Below are 6,078 nucleotides of genomic sequence, written 5' to 3'. Positions count from 1 at the left end.
GGACGGACCTTGTTTTCTAGAAGATTGTAATCTGCCAAGTGCCCACCCGACATGCAGATTACGAAGACTTCAAGTTAATTGCCATGCTCGACCACGGACTCGGGTATCTTTACGCTGGTTCCTTCTTTTGCTGGAGACAACTCAGCTCGCAGTGGATCATCAAAGCTGATACACAATTATGTGATGCTATTGAACACAATAGCATCATCTACGCGATTGACAAAGCAGATGGTACCACGTATTCCTAGGAAAGCGCGTGTAAGTTGTTTTCTCTAATGTTAATGATAATGCCATGACACTGTTTGAACTTTTTGTGATGATTGGCATATCCCTGTTTGAGCAAAATTCGAGTAGAACTATGGCAATGTATTAGAGACGCCGTAAATCAGCTATATTTGGAATGGGTTAATTCATGCGATTGTGGCCATGTCATTATAGCCCATTTGTACCCTTGAATAATCAAACGGTTAGGAACATATGGATATTCTCCTTAATTTATTCTCCTTGAATATGTGTGTACCCTTGAATTTGAGTAGTAATATATATACTAGTAAATATGAGTGTGTATCAATAGCCATGCTAGTTTCCTAATTTTCGTGATGTAGAAACATGCATCACATTGTTGGTTTCATCTGACCATACATTAGGGAAGTAAATATGCATATGGAGAAATTTCTATATTTGGAAGTAGTGAAATCCTGTACTGCTTACTATGTGTACATACCTATATTCACCCTTCAGCAATCAATGGCCAGAATAATATCCTCACAAAAAAATTCCCACAGAAGATGAGTATATAACAATGCATGGTCTGTTAGTTTCCTTGAAGAATTTGTTTGTGAGGACAGAACATGATTGCATAACATGCATGACATGGTAGTTTCCTGTGAAGAATTGATTGCGAGATAACATGAGTATAACCATGCATGGCACTCCTATATTTTTGAACCCAGTATACGTTTCCCTATATTTTCCTCTCAGTTCCAACAGGGACATATCAATGTTGTTTCTTGCATTATCCTACTCATACTCTAAACAATGTTGATCTTACATTAAGAGTGCATGTCCTTTCTGAGATGATGAAGTGTCCCTACAGTTACTGCCCTTTGTAATGACACCACCTTTGCCAAAAACAGGGAAGCACAACTGGTTCCTTGCTCGATCAGATGACGGCAAAAGACTGATGATCATTCGCACACATGAGCCAGAAAAGTTATATTGCAAAAACTTCATATGTACAAGTACCGTGAAATACATGAGTATCCGGACAGTGGTTGTTACGTCTATGAGCAGGAAACCAGCTTGTTGGGTCCTTCAGGATTTTTGACTTGGAGGCGGGTAAACAGCCTTGGTTCACACTCTCTGTTTCTCGGACTCAATTATCCGATTAACCAGGAGATCACCGTTGTTAAGGACCGTGATGGCAGAGAGGCTCTGTTTGCTATGGAAAACTGTGTCTACATGGCGAGCCCTATGAGTTCGGGAGCAAACTCCCCTTCTCGTCAACGATATAGCCTGCAGCCAAAAGAAGGTGAGAATGACACACCCATCTAGATTAACTTTGATCCTTGGATGTCTCAAGTCCGACAGGCAGTGATGTGGTTCAAGCCTTCAGGTTGATTGGTAATTGGGCTGTTGCATCGAAAGGGTGGAGTAATGGTATCTCCGGATCATTGGCGGCTGAAGCGGGGCTGCAAATTATGATGGTGTTCGATCATCCCTCTTCGAATGACTTGTTGTCTTTGCTGCTTGTTCTGGATGGCTAGTTATCTCTTTTGTTATGCATATTCCTTGTCATTTGGTCATCCTCGTCTAAGTCACTCTTACTATGTAATAGTTGCCTCTATTTAGAATGTCATTCTCGTCTGGATCACAAGAGTCTAAGCGCAGCAGATGGGTGCGTTTTGGTGGTGTAGCAAGACTTCTTATGAACTATTATGTCTTGTTGTTTATGTCAGTAGTAGTCACTAGTCAGTGTTTGAATGTTGTATATATCGTTGTTTCGAACTGTTTATTGTCTCGAACTGCTAGTTGGCTAAATGAGGGCATCACCATTCTCTAGTGTTCAGAGTATATCTCCTTTTTTCAAGTTATAATTTGAGCTCAGAGTCTTTTCGATGATGTACACTTGTTTGGGCCAGCGAGGTCTCGTTGAATATGGGATGAGTAGTAACGCAATGCCAAATAGGTCAATTCTGACTCTCAGGCCGGGCTCTGAAAAGATCCTCAAAAAAAGGTCGGGCTCTCAAAAAAAGAAAGAATAAAGACTCTTAGGCCGACATGTAGGCGTCACCGGTGTTTTCATGGGTTTGCGCACCGACAACATATTGGCGCGTGTTGAAAATTCATGCTAGCTTTTCATACCTAATCTCCCACCCCTCCCCCACCTCTGGAATCTCAATTTCTAATCTAGTTCCCCAAATTCCCCTCCTGTACTCCCTATACTCAAGCGCACTATCATGTCGCCGGTTAACACGGATCTCTGAACCGAAGATCCTGAGGTCAGTCCTGCCTTCGCACACTGCATGTTGTCGCTCAATAATGGCATAGCGGTGCTTGACGACCAGTTTGCCAGAAGAGTGCTGATGGTAACCATCAACGGCGACTAGCCTCCCGTCTAGGGGGATGACCTTGTCAAAGCTCTTTGCATTGCGCACAATATCCAAATAAGTGACTTGCTCGTGGAAATCTGTCCGCCACCGGCTGATCTGTTCATCAGCTTCCGGAGAACTTTCAACTGTAGTCATGTGCTCGAATCTTCCCGACGTTTGTTCAGCGATGGGGCGCTGGTGAGCTTTGATCGGTGGCATTCATCATTGGGCTCGGTGCCTGATACGTCTCCAACGTATCTATAATTTTTTATTGTTCCATGCTATTATATTATATGTTTTGGATGTTTAATGGGCTTTAATAAGCTATTTTATATTATTTTTGAGAATAACCTATTAACCGAGGGCCCAGTGCCAGTTTTCTGTTTTTTTGCCTATTTTAGAGTTTTACAGAAAAGGAATACCAAATGGAGTCCAAACGGAATGAAACCTTCGCGGTGAACTTTCTTGGACCGAAACAAACTAGAAGACTTGGAGATGAAGTCAGAGACGTAACGAGGTGGCCACGAGGAAGGAGGGCGCGCCCGGGGGTAGGCGTGCGCTCACCCTCGTGGGCCCCTCGTAGCTCCACCGACCTAGTTCTTTTGCCTATATATACTCTTATAACCTAAAAACATCAGGGAGAGCCGCGAAACCACTTTTCCACCACTGCAACCTTCTTTACCCGTGAGATCCCATCTTGGGGCCTTTTCCGGCGATCTGCCGGAGGGGGATTCAATCACGGAGGGCTTCTACATCAACACCATTACCTTGAGTAGTTTACCACAGACCTTCGGGTCCATAGTTATTAGCTAAATGGCTTCTTCTCTCTCTTTGATTCTCAATACCAAGTTCTCCTTGATGTTCTTGGTGATCTATTCGATGTAATACTCTTTTGCGGTGTGTTTGCTGAGATCCGATGAATTGTGGATTTATGATCAAGATTATCTATGAATATTATTTGGTTCTTCTCTGAATTCTTATATGCATGATTTGATATCTTTGCAAGTCTCTTCGAATTACCGCTTTAGTTTGGCCTACTAGATTGATCTTTCTTGCCATGGGAGAAGTGCTTAGCTTTGGGTTCAATCTTGTGGTGTCCTTTCCCAGTGACAGTACGGGCAACAAGGCACGTATTGCATTGTTGCCATCGAGGATAAAAATATGGGTTTTTCATCATATTGCTAGAGTTAATTCATCTACATCATGTCATCTTGCTTAATGCGTTACTCCGTTCTTTATGAACTTAATACTCTAGATGCATGCTGGATAGCGGTTGATGTGTGGAGTAATAGTAGTAGATGCAGGAAGGAGTCGGTCTAATTGACACAGACGTGATGCCTATGTTCATGATCATTGCCTTAGATGTCATCATAACTGTGCGCTTTTCTATCAATTGCTCGACAGTAATTTGTTCACCCACCGTAATATATGCTATCTTGAGAGAAGCCACTAGTGAAACCTATGGCCCCCGCTTCTCTTTTCTACTTTCCAATCAATAAACCAAAAATACCAAAAGTATTTACTTTACTATCTCTATCAGATCTCGCTTTTGCGAGTGACCATGAAGGGATTAACAACCACTTTATCGTGTTGGTTGCAAGTTCTTGATTGTTTGTGCAGGTATTCGGTGACTTGTGTGTCGTCTCCTACTGGATTGATACCTTGGTTCTCAAAACTAAGGGAAACACATATGCTACTTTGTTGCATCACCCTTTCCTCTTCAAGGGAAAACCAATGCAAGCTCAAGAGGTAGCAAGAAGGATTTCTGGCACTGTTGCCGGGGAGATCTACGCCAAGTCAGGCCATACCAAGTACCCATCATAAACTCTTCTCCCTTGCATTACATTATTCACCATTCGCCTCTCATTTTCCTATCCCCCACTTCTAAAATGATTTTCAGAAACCTTTGCCTTTTCTTTGCCCCTCTTCCGTTTGTCTCATTTCGCTTGCTTTTTGTGAATTCATGTGTTAGATCGTTTGATTCGTCGTAATGGCTAGTCCTCCTATCGTTGTCAGTACTCTTGATAATGAAGTTCTCAATTTTAAACAAAGGAAGGGAGAAAATCTAAAAGGTGCCTGGTATAGAATTTGTAATGCTTAAAATAGATCTACTAGAAAGCAATCCACTACCGTTCTTCTCCGCAATTTGTATGTAGGCATTACTCCTTGGAATAGATATGTTCTTGACACCATTACTAGTGGAAATTTCTAGGAAAGCCATACTTTTGATTGTTATAATGCCATGATAGATTTATTAGTCCCACCACCTCTGTTGGTTAATGGAACTATTTTAACCTTGGAACATGTGATGCAAAGACTTGATATTATTGAAAATAAAATTGCTACTGTAGAGTTAATCGGAAATATGGATAAAAAGATCCATAATCAAATTACTCAATATGGATCTAAGGTAGGAGTTACGCTTAAGAACTTAGAGAAAAGGAACCCATAGTTAATGAAAAGATAGATCAAGATTATACTAGAATTGATAAACTCGAAGATATTATTACCAACTTGAGTTCCACTTTTTCTGCCGTTAAAAATACGTCGAATCCTCCTCCTGCCAAAGTTGCTAAGTTTATTTACATTCCTAAGAATAAGGGTGAATCTTCTAGTAAGGAAAATGAAGATCTCAAATCAATAAGTGTTCATCCCAATTTTTTCGATACCATTAACGAACCTTTTGTCACGAATGAATTTCTCAATCTCTGGCCTAGGAATTTGATCATTGACAAAACCGAAGAACCTCCTAAAGGCTATACATTTTCAATTTAAGAATTGCATGCCAAAGATAGCAATACCTAGATCTATTCGTGTGTTTACACCTAGCTAGGGGCGTTAAACCCAATTTAATTTTTGTTCTTTGATTTTTTTCTCCTGTTTAGTGATAAATAATTCATCTAGCCTCTGGTTAGATGTGGTTTTATGTTTGAATTAGTTTTTGTGCAAGTAGAACCTTTGGGATGAGTTGGGTGAAGTCTTTGCGATCTTGGTGTAAAAAACAGAAACTTTTGTGCCCATGATAATAGCTGTCATTTTTTACAGAAGAGAGATTTTAGGTTGATTATTTTTGAAGAATATTAATACACAAATTCATCACGTCCACCAATTTATTTCAGAATTTTTGGAGTTACAGAAGTATTTGAAAGTTACAGATTACTACAGACTGTTCTGTTTTTGACAGATTCTGTTTTTCGTGTGTTGTTTGCTTATTTTGATGAATCTATGAGTAGTATCAGGGGGTATGAACCATAGCTAAGTTGGAATACAGTAGTTTTAACACCAATATAAATAAATAATGAGTTCATTAGAGCACCTTTAGGTCGTGATTTATTTTCTTATACTAACAGAGCTCATGATATTTTCTGTTGAAGTTTTGTGTTGTGAAGTTTTCAAGTTTTGGGTAAGGATTTGATGGACTTTGGAATAAGGAGTGGCTAGAGACTAAGCTTGGGGATTCCCAAGCCACCCCAAGGTAAAATTCGAG

The sequence above is a fragment of the Triticum dicoccoides genome, chromosome 4B (genome assembly GCF_002162155.2).
Source record: "Triticum dicoccoides isolate Atlit2015 ecotype Zavitan chromosome 4B, WEW_v2.0, whole genome shotgun sequence".
NCBI classification, from domain to species: domain Eukaryota; kingdom Viridiplantae; phylum Streptophyta; class Magnoliopsida; order Poales; family Poaceae; genus Triticum; species Triticum dicoccoides.
This window is presented reverse-complemented; position numbering follows the sequence as displayed.